Source organism: Talpa occidentalis, unplaced genomic scaffold (genome assembly GCF_014898055.3).
Source record: "Talpa occidentalis isolate TD23 unplaced genomic scaffold, MPIMG_talOcc4v2.1 talOcc4.8, whole genome shotgun sequence".
Classification (NCBI taxonomy): Eukaryota; Metazoa; Chordata; class Mammalia; order Eulipotyphla; family Talpidae; genus Talpa; species Talpa occidentalis.
This window is the reverse complement of record NW_023605194.1, coordinates 90426147-90447807: the sequence shown is the minus strand read 5'-3', so window position 1 is coordinate 90447807 and position 21661 is coordinate 90426147. Positions and strand designations below refer to the sequence as shown.

Here is a 21661-nt window from a genome sequence, read left to right as displayed (position 1 = left end):
CTGTGGACTTGGTGTGGGTCATGGCGGGGAATAACAATAGTACAGTTCATCCTATTGACCCCCATGCACTCAAATGAACACATATTTGCAGAGTGACTATATGTCAAAGCATGTCCTGCACTTACACAGCTGGCTGATATTTCTACCACTAAAACTGGGCTACTACAAACTTTATCTTGGAGAACTCACAACAGGTGGTGGAGTGACTCTGAACCTGGAAAGCTGCTAGTGGCCAAATTATGTGCTTTTGGAGAAGAGCATTTCTTTTGTATCTAAAAAAATAATGATGAAACAAAAGCCCAGCATGATTAATATGGTGAGAATGTTCTAGTCTTATCCAGGAGAAGAAAGGAGACAGGTCAGGTAGGGCTTCGCAAAAACCCTTGGTCATAAACCTCACAGACATCCAGGTTATTAAATACCACACCCATGTGGCACTGGAACCAGGGGCATCTATCCACTGGATTAAAGGAAGCTATTCTGCAGGCCCAGACAGAGAGAGGATGTGGTGAAGGTTCAAACAGTCACGGAGTACAGTCCATAAGACACAAGGTCATGCTCCACAGAAAAGTGAGTCGTTTGTGCTCCTCCTCATCATCCTTTCCAGAAACGCTGGCTGCTGCAGGTCTGTAGGGAGATACCAAGAATGCCGCCATCACAGACCCCAGGCCGGGTCATTTTTGTGGCTTGTGTGAGGGATGCCTCAGGAATAGCCCTGAAATCCCTGCTTTAGGTTACCAGCCAAGCTCGGGTATGATATTTTTTCCTGTTTAACAATAATAAAAAAAAAGCTTACTTGCTTTCATCAGCTATCTAAAAGTTCAAAAGGTAAAGACCATTTCCCTCCACAAATAAGCCAGGGAATGTATTTGGAAATTGAGTTTTCATCCACAGTTGCTGTTTTTGAACCATTTATTCCACGTCTGAGGAAGTTGAAATGGGGAGTTCTCTCCTGAAAGGAAAAAAAAAAAGCAACTTTGAGTTTGTAAGTTGACATCTCCGAGCAGGGCTCTAGGCGTGGAGGGTCATCTTTCAGAGAGCAGTATTAATATCGTCTCTCCAGCTCTCAGACAGTTGGGGCATGCCGTGCTCCCCCACACCGCTTCCCCCCCACCCCCAGGGCTCACGGTTCCCTTTAGAGATAATAAAACCAGTGTAAGCTCACGCTGAGGCCTTCTGATGTAGAACATGATGGTACTTTACAAACCCACCTGTCCTGACTGAAAGACACTCTTCATAAAGTTGTATTTTTAACTTACAATGGTGCAAGCTGAGCGTGTATTTATTGTGTGGGGCTGCCCACCAGGTCCCGCTGGGCCCGGGGCTCCTGCCCATGCAGCTCTACAGAACTGCCCAGGAGATCTGCTGCTCCTCCTGCAGGGTCAGTCTTTTTCTTGTGCTTCTGAGAGAGGAGATGAGTTTATGGAGGAAATGACCTTGGAATTGGGCCTTGAAAGGCACAGTGTTTGAACAGAAGGACACACCTATGCATCTGCTGCTTACCTCCTTTCCAACGCTCAGGAATTATTTTTCATTTGCTGAAGAAGAATGACTTGAATCCCCACATGCTCTCCTGTGGAGAATCTACCCCCAGCAGATCCCTCAGCGTCTTTGGGGTTTATCTTTCTGTGGTCACTTCCTTATAACTTCTTGAGTCTATGGGATTCTCAATCTTTCCTTTGTGTTACATATTTTCAAGCTGGTTTTTCTCTCTCTCTCCTTAGTCTACCAAAATGTCATGATGTATGATGGTTGCCGTCCACTGTATGATGATGGCCCACCACTGGCAGCTTCTCGCCCCTTCCCTGGCCCCCTCACATACACGGTATCTTCCCCACCATCTTATCTGCAGTGCCACTTGTTATTTACCTGGGGCCACAGCTAGAGTAAGGCAAGGCTGCTATGTAAAGGACACTCTGATTGAATGACTGAAAGATCTGAAAGCTTTCTGTCTGACAGAGCTGCCTGCAGTAACGTTTCCAGGCCGGCCTCTGGCTCTGTTCCACTGATCATTCAGGAAACCACAGTTAGCGAGCTGTTTTAGCTGTTGCTTCTCCTCCTCCAGGCTTTGTGTTGTTGACGTGGCTAAAGCGTCTTCCTCTCAGTACTTACAGCCAGTGAGAAAGAGGAGCAGCGGGGGAGAGACTTCTACCTGTGGGGCCCACCAGGGTGGCCCACACCAGGGGTAGAATCCACTGAGAGGCTAAATTAACTGTGGGGGCTGGGAAGTGATCCCCTTTATTATGGAAGAAAGTGATTATGAATGAGGGAAGAATACTAGCAGGCTCAGTCACATCTTCCAGAGACTTCTTCTTGTACTGATATCTCTTTTTTCCTCCACTTCCCAGTAGCCAACTTTTAGACCCCTGTCATGTTTTAAGTGACATGTTTTAAGTGAAAACCAATTTCTTCCTTTTTTAATATTTCAAAATAACTTTGTCTTAGTTGTGCTGCTTTTAATTGAGATCATGTAGGTTTACAATGCTGTATGTGATTCAGGGGTACAGGTTCATATCTCTTCAGATGTATGTTACCACACCACACCCACTGTGTGGGCAGACTGAGGGCCAGCCTGGGACCCAAAACATGCACACTCTAAGTGGGTTCTGCTTGTGCGATGTGCCATTTACATCCCTGCCATGCCATGACTCCAGAGGGAAAAAAACACCCTCATAAAATTCCCTGATGAGGATTCCTAGTGTCCCTTTCTTAAGTCACTGCTCCCACCCCCCACCAAACCTGCAAAAGGGAATCCATATAGTGGTGAACAGCACCCCCTGTGGGTCACCTGGAGAAAGCAACGTGTGTGTCTGGGGTGGGGAGGGGCGGGGGAGGGTCCTAAAAGGGGATCAGCACAGAGACATCTACTATGATAGGAGATGGTGGCACCCGGGTCCTGAAAGATTGTACAAAGCGTCACTCCTGATGAAAAGCGAGCCTCCAGGTTAAAGCAGAACCTCAAATCCTGCTGGTGGGCAGGTCTAGGATACTAGAAGCCAGCAATGAGGATCAGTGCCTGCTGGGAGCTCCATTGTGGCCTTTGTTATCCCCCCACACACATACTGGCACCCTTGTCACCATCTCTAACCCCTTCGTGGTGTGTGCTGTCCTCCCCAATCCGCCCACGGGTGAGGATGATGGGCAGAAGCCACAGTGGTCCCTGAGGGTTGACCTAAATCCTGCTAGGCTCCTAGTGAATCCTTCAATAGTCAGCAGCTGATGGCTGGAAGAGCATAACACTTGCATAGAGGTGGAAGCACTCAAACCACCTTTAAAAGATCACCCTTCACACACCTCGAGGTTATAGGTTTGGTCCTTATTAAAAATATATACACATATACTTACACCCTGATTATATGACACCTAACTAAGCACAGTGTTGAAAAATGGGTGCATGAAAGTACTTAGAAAAATGTAAACATGTTTGTTGCGCTCACCGGAAGTCAGTCTCACTGAAGTGGGGTCCTGTGTGCCTTGCTCACTGCTGAGTCTCCAGTGCCGGAGATGTCTCTGACAGACAGTGGGAAGTTCGTAAATACTGCCTGACTGGATAAATCAGTGTCCTCACTGCCCTCAAAGGGTCCAGGGGAAGAGGAAGATGTGTAATCACAGCTGAGTGTCGCGGCCCAGTTCAGTGACACCGGAAGTCATAAAACTATAACAGCAAACAGGGTGGGAGTGAGGGAGGAGAGGGAGAGGCATCCACAAGATGATGCAGCAAAGGACTTTAAAGAGCGGACAGAGCATGGCCTCCTCGGAGCACAGCCCTCCTCCCCTCCCCTTCTCTTCTCAGCTCTTCATTCATGCCTCCTCCTTTGAGGAAGGGAGCAAGCACTCTGGGCCTGCTCTTTCCAGGGTGTGGCCCTTTGTAGCTGTGCCAGTGGTGTGACTTTATAGGATCTCAGCTAGAAGCCCGTGGGACTGGAGCTCTATGGGATCTTGGCAGAACCCATCCTGCTGCAAAGGTCAGAACTGGGGAAAGATGTAGCAATCGCCATTAAGGCAGATGGGCTAAGGCGAAACTGGCACGAGTGGAATTCTTCTTGCAAGCTGTGCCTGCCGGGAAGTGGAGGGGAGCTTCTCCTGTGTGTGGCCAAGCCGATGAGGTTAAAATGTGATTACACCTAAACATGTAAACAGCAAATTCCCAAGTTAATGATGATGTAACATTCTATTAGGGTTAGGCTGGATTATGCTGACTCTGTTGCCTCATCTTCAAATCTGGTCCAAAATGTTGATTCCTTTGATAAATCCCATCCTTTTCCCAAGAATTGCATTGACCCACCAAAGAGAAGACTTTCTAAAGTTTCTAGAGTTTCAATGAGACATTATTACACCACTCTGTGAAAAAAAAAAAAAAAAAAAAGAAAATAACACAGCAATACTGACTGGCTTTAGGGGCCTGGGGAAAATGGCACGTGATTGGAGTGGACAGTCCTTGGTTCCCTTGGAAGGAACACTGACAGATCAGGCCTGGGCCTGGCATGCTCAGCCTCACATCTAAACATGAGAAGAAAAGTGAGAGGCAGTTAAAGGAAAGAGAACACCACATTCTGCTGAAATCACATTCAACTGGGCAGGGCCCGGTTTGGGTGTGTAATCCTTCATCGTTTCTGGTCTTTGTTCAGCTGACATCCATGTCCCCATAGGACAGGTTCCTTTTCCAGGACAACAAATGCTCAATTCATGGGGGAACAGAAGCTCTGCTCCTGTGCAGTTTCTCCAGGAACCTCAAAAGTTTTGATTAGAAATGGAAAACCAAGACATATGATTCTTAGAACTAAGCATATTTTCACCTTCAGTCTGCTGATCCTTATTACCCCCCTCATGGAGAGCATTTCCCCCATCCCCGCTTGGCACCCTGTTCTTAGTGAGTTCTAAGAAGTTTGGATGGAAGAGAAGACAGGTTACCCTCTGCGTTCCAAACCTGGTGTTTCTCTGACAACTTTTAAGTGCAAAAGGAAATGTTTCATCTAAGTAAAGGGCCCAAAATAATAAAACTGATTTTTCTAAAAAAGATTGGCTATAAGAAAGAAAACTACTGCAGGAAATCATAGCCATAAGTAATAGTTAGCATGATATCAACACACAAGAGCTGGGCTTCCAGGGATTAGGCCCAAAGGCATGAAAATTACATCTCAGGGACAATTGCATTAATGAAAAAACTCTGGATTAATGAAAAAAAAAAAACTGCTTTAAGATAAATCTGAATCTACCTTGCTAAGCTATTGCGATTGAAGCAAAGCTGGCTAATGATTCCATGTTAAGAGGTGAGATGTATTCCTGTTTAATAAAATCGTAGAATAGACTCTAAGCACTCAATTTAAATATGGCAAAGATGCAAGAGTGAAAATGTTCGTTGTTGCCCACATGATCACCAAACTCTTCTGGGAAATTCCCATCGTCATAATTTCTCACGTCACCCAGTCCTTGCAGTCAGTGTGCCTCCCACTTTCTCCAATGCTGTTCTCTGTCTGGTCTGCTATGAATGGATTAATGGGGAATAAAAACAAACAAACAAACAAACAAACAAACAAACCAGGAGTCTAAAGAGTGGACCTCTATCACCCTCTCTCCTCTGCTGATTACCTGGTGACCAGCTAATTGGCCTCTTCAACCTCAGTTACTTCAAGGGAATAATAATATTTTGTCTAAAAGGAGGAGGCTAGAAGATGAATGATGCTCTGACTATGTCCTTTCTCTTAAAATAGTGCCGCGAACCAACCAAATTGCTATGCTGTGAACACAGAACTTACACACACACACAAGAATTAAACAAGTGATATATAGGCCCTGTAATTTTGCTTACACCCATTTATTTTCATTTGAGCAACTTGATGTTTTCTCATTTTATGGTGAGGTCTTTAGAGTATCAGATTGTTCCTTGAAACTTCAGTGTGCAGGAAGGGTCATAATTCTGTTTTCTCAGATGAACTTAAAATAAACATGAAAACAAAGTGGGTCAAAAATCAGGTTGGTCACTACAATGTCTTTTCATTTTTTACAGCTCCTTTGGCATTTCCTGCCTTGATTATTATAATAGCTCCCTGAAGGTCTCCTTGATTTTAGGACCACCTTCTTCCAATTCATTTCATATTTGTACTACTTATTTTCCTGTACTACATATTTCTCCCAATCTATATAGGGGGATGTTAATCCAACTCATCAGGACCTCAGCATGAGGTATCTGACCATAGGGGACCTCAGGTGTCTGGCCACACTCCGCCTAACTTCTCACCTACAAGGTAGCCCAAGCAATTACCAATCACCATCCTGTAGGATTAGTTTTACACTATTGCAGAGGCTCAAACAACTATCAGTGACTTAGCAGCTGAAGCAGCACAACTTGTATTTCCGGCAGGCCAGGCTATGTATCGCTGGGCTTTTTGCTCAGTTTCTCACAAAGCTGGAGTCAAGATAGCAGCCTCAACTAGGAGACTTAAGTAAGGAAACAGTTGCTTTCAAGCCCCTTTGGGTTGCTGAGGGAAATAATTTCTTTACAGCTGGAGGGCCCAGGTGTCTATGGGCCCTCTATCTTGATGATGTCCTTTCTATTAAAATAGTGCCATGAATCAACCAAATTGCTATGCTGTGAACACACAACTTACACACACACAAGAAGCTGTGTGGGTAGCTGCTGTGTGGGGGCTGCACACTGTAGTGACAGCCTTGCCATGAGGCCACCTCACACTCACACTTCTACTCTCTCTGATTGCAGAAGGGGTCCGGCCCCTTTTAAAGGCTCACCTGGCTAGACCAGGCCTACCCAGATGATCTCCTTTGATGAACTCAATTAATCAGGGTCCCTGATTACATCTGTAAAATCCTTTTCCCCCTATAACACCATCAGGGGAAACATAGCTGATACTGGTCACAAATTCTACCCACAGTCAGTGGGAGGGACTTAAAGGCAAGAATCACTGGGGTCATCTTCAAATACCATCACACCTTTTTCCTTTGTTCTGGACAAACTGCTCCTTATCAGCCAGGAGTGTGTTTCATTGCACTTCCTGTGTCAGTAATCCTGACATCCTCTGGCTGAGGTGCGGCCCTATGCTCACCGAGGGTCTCTATTTATCCCAGTACTATTTAATGTATCATATCATATTATACTGACCTCTGTACACATCTGTCTAACTTAAGATGCAGAAACTGGGATAGTGTGGGATTCTGTATAGCACAGATCCCATGTGTGCTGATACTCCATTTTCTGTGTGGAAACCCCTATCAAATTTTCAGAACCTGAAAGGGAGGCGTGTCAGGGCGTCCAGAAGGTAATATTTCCCCAGGGAAGGTTTGGAGGCTTAATGTCAAATGGAGCATGCATCTAAACCCTGTTACCTCGCACACCAGCCTTGCACAATCAGACCCTTCCTGCCGATGGCGGAGACACACGGATTCAAATGTCGGATTAGACCTGCTATTCATGTTCATTGTGCAGTCATGTTTGCTCACAAAGGACTAGATCATGAGAAAACACTCTCAGCAAATTGAGTGGAAAGATGCTTAAGAATAGCTATAATTTTTTTTTTAAATTTAAAATTCACAGGTATTTTGCATCTGTTGTCCAAATGAATAAGGCAGGCAGTGGTTATAAAAGGCAGTAAAGAACTAAGTGAAAGCAGTATGGGCTTCTCAAAATGGTCCTTCGTGATAAGTTTCTCTTTGCCCTGCGAAATTTTCTTTCACAAAAGAAGTAGAAAGAATTTGCATGGTTGATGGTTCTCATGTGGTTGATTCTTCCACCTAAGAGCCAGCTGAGGCCTCCTGCAGTCTTTCCAGGACTAGGGAAGCCACTTTTTTTTGTTCCATTTTCACTAGCTGCACACAGTGGGGATGAACACCGCGTAAGAGGATTGAGGGGTACCTAGACACCAACATGCACTCAGATCTGGAGGATGCAATGGCCTGCGCCTATTTGGCAACACAAAATATATTGTGCTCTACCAATTTTCTAAAAAGAAAAGTGGAATTGAATTCTATGCTATAGGCTGAATTTTAGGATTCCTTATTTTGAAAATTATGAGCATGAAATGATCCCAGACCACAGCTCTTAGCTGTTAACGAGAAAAGAACCTGAAACTTACCTCCGTGTAGCTTTCCTGCAGGATAGCACCTCCCAGTGAACTATGTCCAGAACCTTCAGGGTACCAGGCAGAGAAATAAAAAAGAAAAAAATGACCACTTACTTTTAAACTAGTTTCTGGACAATTGGGTTCTGTGCTCTGTGCCAAGGGAATGCTGAAAATAAAGGCACCAGTCAGGAGACTAATTAACAAAGTATTCTGACCAATTCTCTATTAATTAATGGAATTAAAAAAGTGTTCTGGGGAAGATGATTCTCAGAGTTCCTCTCCAAAATGTTTTTAAATATGCAGAGAGGAAAAAAAAAAAAAAGATGAATCAAGCAGAATACCTGTGGGTAAGTTTTCTCAGCTGGGATGAATTACATTAGCTTCTGTTCCCTGATCCCCAATAAAGGTAGGGTTACTTCCAGGCTCTCATCAGCCGAAATGGTTTAAAAATTGATCTGAAAATCAACACTTTGACTTTGCAATCTGGCTTTTTGTGTACCATTTGGTCTTAAACTGTAACATTGTTGGCCTTGAGCATAGCACCTGGCTTTGACAGCTGCAGCCCTTGGTGCACAGAGCAAGCTTTCTCAGAGAACAGCTCTCCCAGAGACTAGGAAGCCAAGACAAAATAGCTTTCGCTGCTAGAGAACATAACAACCACACAGAGAATGGTAACACTTTTCCAGGAAAAGGCCCTGGGGTATAGGATGGTTTCACTTATAGCAGAAATATAGGGGAACCCAATTAAGACATCAGTGTAAAAAATAATAACAACACAAAACACAACAAAGCAAAAACAGAAAATTATAAACCAGAGACATCCTGCAGGGGAGGAGGAGGGAGAGGGATCATAGGGAGGGAGGGAGGAGCATGAGAGAGGGAGGTGATGGTGCACAGGTGCATTGGTGAAGGAAACTCTATGGGGACTACATCTGAGGGGGTAAGGGGAAGCAAACATTATTTAAAAAAGAACAATGATGTAAAAAATTAAATAATAATAATAAAAAGGCAGAAGCATAGTGAGAGTATCCTGGTGAACACTGGGTAAGGGGAGACTCTGATTTAAATTCCCACTCTATCTTTCACCCTCGGTTATCCCAAAAGGATATGACACTCACAATCTGTCCTCTGAGAAAGAAAATACTGTACACATTACGAAAAAGTGCAACTATCCTAAAAATGCTTAAAAAGAAAACAACAGGGCCTCCCTGGTGGTGCAGGGGTTAAGCAACGTACTATGAAGCAATTTGCAGCCTCTGCAGCACAAGTCGATCCCCAGCCAGCCAGGGAGCAACCCACATGGTGCAGCAGACCTCTCCTGACCCGCCCGGTGCTCCCCTCAGCAGTGTATTTCAGTCAGTCTGCCTGTTCTGTTCCCTGCTCTGTCTCTGGTGAATCTTCTCTCCCTCTGCATCTCTGGCCTGTACCCCATCTCTTGTATGCATAAATAAATAAATCTTTATAAAAAAATTAAAAAACAAAGAGAAAGCAACAGCTACACTTAGAAGTCTGGCTGCACACTTGTGTTACCAGAAGGAGAGGGGAAGGGTGGCTGGCAAAGGAAAGGGTGAGGGGCCCCAACGGGCTGTGTTGGAGGACGGTGGGGGTCTTTCAGGTGGGAGTGGTGGGGTGAGACATCTGAAGAGGTGTGAACCTGTCTCTCTAAAATATATTATCTGCATAAAAATTAATATCAAAACCCCCAATTATGTAGTTGTACATCACAGCCTCACATTGACCCTCTAATTTAGAACTTGTTATTTTAGAATAAAAATACATATTCAACAAGGGTTTACCAAGAATCTGTAACATAGGAAACTCATTAAAAATATGTGCTACACATATTAAAAAAACTAGCAACAACAAATGTTGGCGAGGATGTGGAGAAAAAGGAACTCTCCTGCACTGTTGGTGGGAGTGCAAACTGGTCCAACCACTATGGAGAGCTGTGTGGAGATTCCTCGACCTACTAAAGACAGAGCTTCCATATGATCCAGCAATTCCACTCCTAGGTATTTACCCAAAGGACACAGAAACATCAATTCCAAAGAGCACCTGCACCCCTATGTTTATAGCAGCACTGTTTACAATAGCTAAGCTTTGGAAACAACCCAAATGCCCAAAAATAGATGACTGGATCAAGAAGATGTGGTACATATACACCATGGAATATTACTCAGCATTCAAATAAGATAAACACATGCAATTTGCAGCAACATGGATAAGTGAAATAAGCCAGAAAGAAAAAGAAAAATACCGGATGGTCTCACTCATAGCAGGAATCTAGAAAACTTAAATAAGGGACCAGGAAAAAGAATAACTATAAGAAAGAAAATATCAAAATCAACAAATAACTATGAACAAGAGATACTCTATGGGAGGTGGGGGGGTGGGGAGGGGAGGGATTGGGGTCAAAAATAAGGGGGTTGCAATTGTATAGGGAATATAAAAATAAAATTTATTTAAAAAGTATGTGCTACAAATCAGCTTTGTAAGAGAATAAAGAAACAATTTTGCTGATTAGGCAATCATCCTTTCCATTTTAAACTATCATTTTTTAATATAAATAATATGCTGAAAGGTCCTCTCATATCTTTACATTTATCGAAGATGTATGGGACTCTCATTTGAACCACCTAATAGTCACAAATATCATTAATTAAGTAACTGAAACTTGGAGTTCTTTACACCACAAGTCCAAGGTCACCCATCTGGTTGAAAAGGTGAATCAACTGGGATTCAAAACCCAACCAGCTATGTTGGACAGTACCCCACCATATTCATTGCACCCCACCTTCAGGATCTGAATGATAACATTCTCCCATCTGACTTCAAGATTTGAAAAGCTTTGCTTTACATGTGTACACATCCTATTCATTAAATACAGAACCTTATTTGTATTATTTTTTCAAATGGTTACTAAGGCTTTAAAGACATAAAAACTTATTGAGTGCTTTTAACCTAACTTCATAATAAACAGATAGCTACATATTTCTTTTAGCCTAGAAATGCTGTGGAAAAACTATTGAGATGTTAAGGGTTCCAGGAATAGAGAAATATTGCTAACCTCTGTCTCTGTATTATTAAGAAAAACATTTGGAACTTGAGGCTCCTTTACAGGGTCTCAGAACTCTCAGATGCACAGACTATACTTTGAGAACTGATGGATTAGCTCAATTCTGTTTCTCAAGTGTCAAAAGAAATTTCTAAAAGTTCTGTAAATGGCACGTCAAAAAGCAGGAATCCAATGATGTAGCTATTTATTTCTTATTGAAATGGTACTCACTTTTTAGTTTGTAACAGGAAAAAGCAATGTGGTTTTGCTTAGTTTTATGAAATGAATTAAATTTAAAGTGCATTTCTTTAGCTCCAGTTCAAAAGGTCAGTAGATTCTGTGAAGTGGGGAATTTCTCCAGCTTCTGGAGCTTTGTCCCCTTCCCCAGGAGGGATTTGGACTAGCACATTCCTTTCCATGCAGTTCCCTCTTCCCAAGACCAGCTCTGTGCACAACCAGCATAACCAATGAGGCAGAAGGCTGGGGATTATGCGTGGTCATATGAGACATATGAAACAAGGAATACTGACAACTGGGGGAAGGCACTTCATCATCCACTCTGAGAGCTGGATGGTCCCCTCACCCTTAGGCTGAACCTCCAAAGCCCACTGTGACTCAACACTATCCCATCACATTTGTCTTTGAAAACAGCCTGGGACTCTCTAGTTTGAACTGATCCTGCAGCCAAAGATCCAGGCCATTTGCAGAGATCTTGGCAATCGATGCCTCAGCTGTCAACAAGCAGAAACAGTGAGTTAACACGCACACATTCGGTGAGGTGAAGTTAGGGAAGTCCATTTTCCAAACCTTACATCAAGACATCTGACATTCTTAATGCACTTTAGACAGAATCTGGCTCTTTCAAGGATAAATTTCCCCAGAGAATTAAACAACTTTGTCTTGGACGACAATGATTAGAAATTCAGAAAGGAAGAGTGACAGAAGTTTACTTTTATATGATCTAAAAAAACACTTTGCAAAAAAAGAGTCATGTAGTAAAAAGGAAAAAAAAGGCACTGGACTCAGAATCAGAACACAGGGTCTGGAGCTGTTCTACCATCTGCTATCCTGTTACTGATGCTGCCTAATGCTACTGGACACTTTCATGAGCTATTATATCTTACTGATCTTGTTGTCTACCTTGTCTATATTTCCCAAGCTAACACCAAGCTCCTTATTCTTTTCTCACCTCCAGGATTTTTGCAAGATGGAAATGAAGAATTACATGAAGATAAAGGCACCTCCTCCCTTTTGTAAAAGCACAAACTAAAGAAAAGAGGGTAGTGACAAATTCTACAATAGATGCTTTCATGTTGCCTTATTTCCTCTGCCTGTCTTGACTTCTTCCCTAGAACTTCCCAACAATCCAATGTTAGGCACAGAGAGACATAGAGAAAGAGACATGTGAGAAAGACTTATGAACACAATGCAAACTCTGTTGGTGGAAATCTAATTTCTTCATCTAAAACAAAGAGATCAGTATATTCAGGAAATAATGACTATATGGCATTGAGATTGACCATTAAATTTAAGTTTCTTGAGCATCATGGAGTGTCAGAAGTTATTGTTATCATTCCCACAACTTCTTGACAGCCATGAAACTGTGGCTGGACACTGGAACACTGACCATGGAGAGCCACATCAATGGCCTCTTGAAAAACATGTTAGAGGGCCTCCCCGGTGGCGCAGCGGTTGAGCGCTGGGTTGCGAAGCTGCCCGCAGCCTCTGTGGCGCCGGTTCGATCCCCGGCTGCTCCCCGGCCACCGGAGGAGGGTCCCACATGGCGCGCAGACCTCTCCTGCCGCCCGCTGCTCCCCTCAGCAGTGTACTTCGGTCCTTCTGCCTGCTCTGCTCCCCGCTCTGGCTCTGGTGAATTCTCTCACCCTCCCGCGCTTCTGACTGTACCCAGTGCATGTATAAACAAAAAACAAACAAACAAACAAATAAATAAATAAAGCATGCCTCTATTAAAAAAAAAAAAAAAAAAAACATGTTAGAGCCAGACACTGGGACCCTGTTGCAGAAAACACTCTCGGCTCCATTACCATACTTGCCAGTAGAAATCAATCAAAGCAGCAAGAAGTTGAACTTGGCCTCAGCTCCATGCATCAACTCATTGGTGGAATCTAACAGGCAACTAACATTCTAGGTTCAATGGGGTACAGACAGTGCAATTTCTAGTTTTGTAACTTCTAAAGTATAGGAAAACTGACTAAAAGGGGTGGAAATGGATACCAACAACCACAATGAGAGTCAACTGATAACTAGATATTTACCTGGATGACATTATAGATCTAAACCCATTATCTTTGTTTTCAAATATGCTTTCCTCCTGTGTAATATCTCAGTCAGTGGCACTAAACACAGTTGGTTTCCAACTCAAGAACTTTGAGTTATCTCTGATTTCTCCTCTGTCCTCTTCCATATCACCTCTTTATATCACCTGGTGTGACATAAAATCTTTCTTTCCCACATGTGCTTCTTCTGTTTATTCTCATGGTCACTCTTTGAATTCATGTCCACACCATTTTTCTCTTAGAGTATTCCAATATATCTCTTTTATCCTAATGTACTTCTACTCTCATGGATCAGCCACTCTGATTAGAGAAATATCATTGAAAGCAACTGGGATCATTTGCATCCCTCCTGTGCAAAACCTTTCAATGGATCCATATCCATATACCCAGCAAGGCAATGTTTCTCTTCCTTAATAGATGCTTGCTTCTTTTTCCAGACTGATCCCTCATATCATTCCTGATATTTTGCATTAGGTCCTTCTGGATCAACTGAAGTACCTTGAAAATGCCTTCCATCAATTAATCCATCTACCCATTCATTACATATCTATTGAGCAGCTAATATTTATATAAAATATAATATTGTCAGGGACATGAAAAATAAAAGTTTTCATAATTGTCTATAAGAGGTTTGCAGTTATAGGTACCTGGGCATCAACTCATTGGTGTACATTCCCTGTTCAGGGGAGTTGGATGGGTTAGTCAGGGAAATTTTCTCCACCTTGTGACACCTGAGTTAAGTTTTAACAGATGTAGCACTAACTAGGTGAAGACACAGGAGGGAAAGGAAAGAGAAGGCACTTTCAGATAGAGGAAGAAATATACACATAGGAAGTGAGGCCAAAGAAAACAAAGTGTTTCAGGGCTCTGGCTGTGATTTTATCAGTCAGGGGTCTCCAGAAAAAAAAAGAATCAATAGGAGTTAAATATAAAGAAATTTATTTTAAGGAATAGGCTCAAATCCAAAGTCTACAGGGTGAGTAAGTATGTTGCAGACTCAAAGAAAAACTGATGCTGCAAGTCCAACAAGTACAACAGCTGTTGACCCAAGGAAGAATCAATTGGAGATAGAGCTATCTCCAATACAAAGGTTTCATGCTGGTGACCAAAGGAAGAGCTGAGCTAATGTTGCAGTTAAGACCAAATACAGTCTTCTGGCAGCATTCCTCTTCAAAGGAGGAAATTAGCCTTGTAACCTATTAAGGCTTCAACTGATTGAGAGAGGCCCACCAACATTACGAAGGACAATCTGCTTTACTCAAAAAGTAATCAGTCCACGTATTGAAATGTACATCTTACTTAATGAAATAGGCCAGATATAGAAAGACAAATACCATGCCACTTACATGGGGAACTAAAAGAGTCAAACTCACAGATGTAGAGAGTAGAATGGCAGTTGGTGGAGGGGCTGGTAGAAGGGAAAACAGAATTATTAGTCAAAGGATATTAAAGTTTAGGTAGGTAAGATAAATAAGTCCTAGAGATCTACTGTATATCACAGTGCCTATAGTTAACAGTACTGTATTTTATTTTATTTATTTATTTTTTTAAATAATAAATTTTATTTTTATATTCCCCATACAATTGCAACCCCCCCATTCTGAACCCAATCCCTCTCCTCCCGTCCCCCACCCCCCCAAAAGTGTCTCTGGTTCATAGTTTTTTGTTGATTTTGATTTTCACTTTCTTATAGCTGGAAGGGATCATGCTCAGTGAAATAAGCCAAAAAGAAAAAGAAAAATACCGGATGGTCTCACTCATAGCAGGAATCTAGAAAACTTAAATAAGGGACCAGGAAAATGAATGAACAGTACTGTATTTTATACTGAAAATTTTGCTGAGGGTAGATCTTATGTTAAGTGTTTTTATCACAAGTAATGATGAATGAATAAAATGTGAGGAAACTTTTGGAGGTGACAGATATGTTTTTAGATCGAGGAGATGGTTTCCTGATGCACATTCATCACAAACTCATGGTTCTATACATTAAATATATACAACTTATTGTATGACAATAATAACTCAGCAAAGTAGTTTAAAAACATATAAATCTTACTCAAAAACATCCCTTATGGACACAACCAAAATAATGTTTAATGAAATATCTGGGCACCATGGACCAGCCCATTTGACATGTACAATTAACTATCACTAGGATTATGCTGAATATAAGATTTGAAGGGCCGGATCATTAATGTCATACTTGAGAGTTTAGTCTTCAATTTGGAGATCAGATGGAATAATCAAAGAATTGTAAGCAGAAAGCCACTTGAGCAGACCCAAATTTAAGAAAATCACTATTTAGCATAGCAAACAGTAAACAGAGTGGAGTGATGACTAAGGTTGAGGGGGAGCTGTGGAGGAGGGAGAAAAATGGGAAACAGGTGAGTTACACTTAGGAAATTTGCAACAATATCAGTGAGGAACCATGATATTCATACACCTCCATTTTATCAGCCTGGAATGTAATCATATTGCCCATTGTCTACTTGGAAAAATCCTATTAGCTATCGAAACCTACTTGAGAAAGAATTCTAATATATATATATAATTATATATATAATCCCCCTTAATGAGTAAAGTTTGTGAACATGATGGTAACATTATCCCAGTGACTTGATCTTAAATGGCTAAAATATAGGGGTTTTATAGATATAGAGAGGGATCCTAATCAGCTGAATTTTTTTTTTTAAAAGATTTATTTATTTATTTATACAAGCACTGGGTACAGTCAGAGGCAAGGGAGGGTGAGAGAATTCACCAGAGCCAGAGCGGAGAGTAGAACAGGCAGAGTGACGAAGTACACTGCTAAGGGGAGCAGTGGGCTGCAGAAGAGGTCTGTGGACCATGTGGGACCCTCGCCCAGAGGCCAGGGACCGGCGCTGCAGAGGCTGCGGGCAGCTTCGCAGCCCAGTGCTCAACTGCTGCGCCACCGGGGAGGCCCCTGATCAGCTGAATGTTAACGAAAAGTTAATGGAAAGGACTGTTTATTCTGGGTGGGCCTGGTCTAATCAGGCAAGCCCTTTAACAAAGGAACCAAGTGTCAATGATGGAAGGAAGAGCAGTAAATTTTGACCTTGAAGGAGAAAACTACCACGTTGAAGAGAGGACCATGTGGCAAGAAGTACTAGGTGTTTCTAGGATCTGAGGACTTCAGTCCTCCAGTAACAAGGAGTTCAGCGCTTGTCAACACCCTGATTTCAGCCACATGAAACCCTGAGCAGAAGATCTTGTCAAATCATGCCTAGATTTCTGACCAACAGAACTGAGTAATCGGTTATGGTTTGAAGTATTAAGTTTGGGGCAATTTGTTGTGCAGCATTAGAAAATTTATATATAAAAAAAAGAAAATGTATTTCATTCACTGACTTTTTCTTTGAATGGAATAAACTGATCTTCCTTCAATATCACCACTATCTATTGTGCATTATTTATATTTTGGTATTATATTTGTTTACACAGTTGGCCCATGAACAACACGGGCCAGTAGTCAGGCAGTTGAAAATCTGTGTATACCTTTCAACAACCCCCAAGCCCCATTATTAATATCCTACTGTTGTCCAGAAGCCTTAGTGATAGCATAGCAGTTGAATAACAAATTGTGCATATTGTATATATCAAACATTGTATTCTTACAGTAAAGTGAGCTAGAGAAAAGGAAATATTAAGAAAGTCATAAAGAAGAGGAAATGTGTTTATAGTACTGGACTGTATTTATCAATACTGTGAGTTTATGCCATGTGTTTGCAAGAAAATTCACATATAAGTTGACCCACATAGTTCAAGCCTGTGCTGTTCAAGGGTCAAAAGTGTTTTTTAATTTTCCACTAGACTTTAAACTCTTAGAGGGAAAAACAGATCCCCTCCATGTCCTAGAACCAAAGCACATAGTAAACAAAAGACAGCAGGTGCTCATTACATTAGGGTATTGAGCTGATAATGAATTAAATAAATATTGCTTAAATAAAGCACAGAGAACTGAATCAAATCAAGCGGTGGCTCTGTCTTGGCCATTTTTGGCTGCTCTTTTAAGCACTATAGATAAGATCCGAATGAAGACACTACATAATACCTAGTATAATAGAGTTCTAGAATCTTATAGAATATTGTTTTAAGCAAAACACATCTTTCTAGAATAACCTACTGCAATCCTTCAGAGAGACAGAAATGGATTCAGTCACCTCTAAAAACCCCAAGTCATAATTTCCCAAAAATATAAACCAGAAGATAGCTTCCTCACATTTGGTAGCAGTTTGTAGACACATTTCCCCTTTTGAATGAGATGAGATGGGGTAGGGGGGCGAGGTGACAGAAAGAGCTTCTGAGCAGAGTCTGAAAGAATGTGTAGTCAGATTATCAGAACAAAGATAATTGCCTGCATTTCACATCTGACTTCGAAAATGAGAGGTGTAAGCACTGACTGCTAAAAGACATCATCTGGGGTCTGGAACTTTCTTAAGTGCCGTCAGATATCATTCAAAACTATTTTAGCCCTGTGAAGGCAGCACAAGATATGTAGCCTGATTCGCAAGTCAAGTGATGGTGAAAGCATCATTTCTTTAACTCATGGAGTTGAAACAGAAATAATAATATTTCCTGGTACTGAAGGAAAAGAATTGGGCAAAATTAATAGAATTAAATGCAAAGATCTATTCAGATTTTATGATCTCCCTATTGCACTGAGCTGCCTGACTGGAGTACAGTGTAAAGGGGAAAAATGGTTCTATATCACATTCAGTGGAAGGATGCTTGAGTAAATGAATCTAGGTCTCCCTAGACACATTAAATTAGGTTGGTCTTTCTAAATTAGGTTAGTCTTTCACTTTTCTAGAAGCTCCGCAGCGTGGCCCTATGGTTTATCTGCCTCACCTTATATTCCCAGTGCTAAGCACAGTGCTTGGCAAATAATAGGTTCTCAATAAACATTTGATGACTGACTGACTTTCTCAAGAAACATATCCCAACACTGAAAATAATAGTACACTCTTAACTAAATCACTAAAATCTACAGCTGCCAAACCTCTTCTCCCTCCCCTTTTCAGGAGATTAATTGCGGTACTTAACATTTGTAAAGCATTTCTGACACATCAAAATGGCCAGAGGGGAATTTGCACTGAAAATCTAATCCATTATTATTAATAAATTGCCTTGTGGGCCCAACTATCCTCTTGGGACTCAGAGATGGGAGAGAAAGGGAAACTCACTTGCAATGTTTTTCTCAATGTCTTAATTTGGGAAAAGGCAGAGGTTTTTTCAGTGGTTCATTCTGAGGTCTGGGCAAAGGTTCAAGCCCATTCCTGAGTTATCTAAACTGATTCATCCTCCCACCCCTGGCCAAAGCCAACAAATGGGAAGGTTCGCAGCAGTACTCTGCCCTAACTGTAGTTAGTGCTGAGAGGTTTTTAATCTTTTTCTTGTTGGTCTTCTTATCTCCTGGTGCTTCTCTGTCTCATCCCCTTTTCCAGAGGCTCCTAACATAATCAGCATCTCCAGCAGCTGATGACAGACACAAGAAGCAGATGAACTAAAAGGTTAATGGAAGGGGAATGGTAAGTCCAGCCTGATAAAGAGAAAAGACAACAGAAAGTTTAGCTGGGTTACACGCAGGCGAGATAGCTAAAAAAGGCCTCCTAAAGTTCAGAACAGGGTCAGAAAAAGGCACTCTCCAGGTCTGCTGATCATGCTTCCAGCATGACCCAACATAGAAAAGTTATTGTCCCCTCAAATTAAAAAAAAACAAAAAATAGAAGAAATACATGTATATCTTCCAAAAGAGCTATTGGGTCTTCTTGTCAATGCCATTCCAGCAAATTGTCAGCTTCTTTAGTTACAAAATTCTACAAAGTTGTGGTCATTTTTAGCACAGTATTTCTTGTCCGGCCTCCAGTCTCTCTTGTTCTGACAAGAGGACTCATATTTAACTCTGCTGAGTGATTTCTATGCCACTGAGTGCTGTCTTGGTGAGACTGTCCATCAGACTATTCATGATCAAGCTTTTGACCTAATCAGGAGAATCCAAATGGACTGTTTCTTGGAGCTTGAAAATGGAATGAAACAGGGAAAAAAAGAGTGATTGGAGGTCTCTCACTTCAGTGGTGGTACCCAGCAAGGACCACCAATAGTTTCTGTCACCTAGAATATATCTCAGAATTGCCCTGGTTTCTGTCCTTTTTGTTTCTGTCGTGGTTTTTCTCTCTAGGTGTCGTGTGGTTTCTAATTACTCCCTTTCTTTCCCACTAGCTCTCTTTTGTTTTAATTGGGTAGAGTTAGTCACTGTTGCTTGCCCCATAAGAGCCCTAGCAGATAGACATGTATTTAACTTATTCCTATTATGTGATATTTTTGCAAGGAAATGTGTGATGACAGCTGACATGGGTATATGATAAGTTATCGGGCATTAGGATGGAGCAGACAAAAGAGTGCCAGCTAAGAATATTACTATAGCTCAAACTCTGTTTACTTGCATGGTCCTGGACCATTGGAAAATTTTCAATGTGCCAAGAGGCTAGCAGTCAAAAGTCTCCCAATCTACCCCTGGATTACCTGTGCATCTAGTGAGTAAGTGGGTTCTATACAGATAAGTATTAAATGCAATTCCAATGCTAAGTCTGACTTCTTTTCAGGGAGACTGACAAGTTTACTTGTGAAAGAATAAGGGGTTCAAACTTTTCATTGAGATACAAGTTCCAGTGCAATGGACGTGGACTTTCATGCTTTGGTGTCTAACTATTTAGTTTTTGTCACCCCTAGAGTCAGTGCCTGAGATAATTGTGGAACTTCCTAGATCCTTGGAAAACAGCATGAAAAAATTGTGGGTAGCAGTAAGTATACTGAATACTGTGAGGAATATCTTTATGGCTTGTGGCCTCCAAGGAAGACTTTGTGGCCCAGGTTGGTTGATTTTGACTTTGAATGATGGCTAGCATTGGAATAGAAAGAAGTGGGAAGGCCTTCCAGGTGTGACAGATGAGTGAAAGTACTTAGATAGAGAAATATACGGCACAGAGAGAGGACAAGGTATAGGACAATGAGGCAAAAAGGAGCAAAATGAAGGAAATTTTAGAGGAAAGATTGAGAAATGCACTTTCAGGTTGGATGGAGGATTGCTTTGAATGTCAGATTAAAGAGTTGGATTTTATCAACTAAGCTCTTGTAATTTTTAGAGTTTAGAAGTAAGGAAGTAGAATGATGCTCAGAAAGGTCAATCCTAGTATAGGCTATGGGAGAGTTTGGAGAAAGTAAAGGGATAGTTGAAAAATGATGACATGGGGTAAAGGATTTTTGGAAAATATTATAACCTCAGGTTATAATTTTTGATTGTCTTTCCTTGCCACACTCCTGATATCAGTTGGTTTTCTAATGATTCTCTCATTTGTTCTTGAAGCAAAGAATGGGAACATTCCAGTGAATTGAGGAATTATAATGGATCAGGTTCCAAGTAATTAAAGCTTTATTTTACTTCATTGTTTGCCTGTATTGAGTCACACACAGACTTCAGGTGTAAATGCCAGGGTCACCCTGTGGGCAAATTCCTACCATTTACACTGGGGGGATGGGGATTCCCCTTTGATTAGTCTTCATTACTCTTTCCTGTTAACAATCAGATAGGCATTCAGTAAAATTACAAAGTCTCTTTGGGTGCTGTCGTTGCTTTTCTAGGTCAGGTATCAGAAATTTAGGCCAAACATTCCCATAAGTTCTTATTCTCCCAATGAAGAAGAAAACACATTTTGCCTTGTCTGTGAATCTTAGTCAGTTGGTCATGACGACAAGCCCACTGAGCTAGAAGTCTCAAGGTGTGTGTGGGCTAACTGGGAGTGAGGTTGACCAGAGATGGGGTGATAGGATTCTGATTTGGGAGACTCTGCCAGACTATCAGGGCAGAACTCACACTAAGGCAAACATAATTGATGTGGTTAGCTGGTCCCAGGAAAGCCCTTCTGTGCTCAGGTGTACCTTCAAATATTCCTGGAAGAACATAAAGTAGAACTCCTTCGTCCAGTGTATCTAAAACTTATATTCGGCTGGGTCTGAAGAAGAGGGAATCTATATGCTGGAGAATGAGATGGAGTTATAATTGCTTTGCAAACAAATTTTTGATATGATCATCTTGTCTAGACCAAAGAGTGGGCAATATTTTTAACATAAAAATTAATTTATATTACTCATTATAAAATTATAATGCTATGTTTCACTTAGTCAATTAAATGATTTATAAATGAGAATGGTCATGA

At 41.6% G+C, this 21661-nt stretch overlaps 1 long non-coding RNA gene across 2 annotated transcripts in view; it reads right to left on the bottom strand.

The window, feature by feature from the left end:
- Positions 1-707: 707 nt before the first annotated feature.
- Positions 708-21661, bottom strand: part of LOC129145011 (uncharacterized) — a 73183-nt gene continuing 52229 nt past the window's right edge. The window contains exons 1-3 of one of the 2 annotated variants that reach the window (XR_008549970.1): positions 8417-8498; positions 8088-8140; positions 5805-5934 (exon numbers count right to left, since the gene is read on the bottom strand). This is a non-coding gene — a long non-coding RNA (uncharacterized LOC129145011). Of the gene's footprint in view, positions 953-5804; positions 5935-8087; positions 8242-8416; positions 8499-21661 lie in introns of those variants that run through there. The other variant, XR_008549971.1, reaches the window with a different exon arrangement.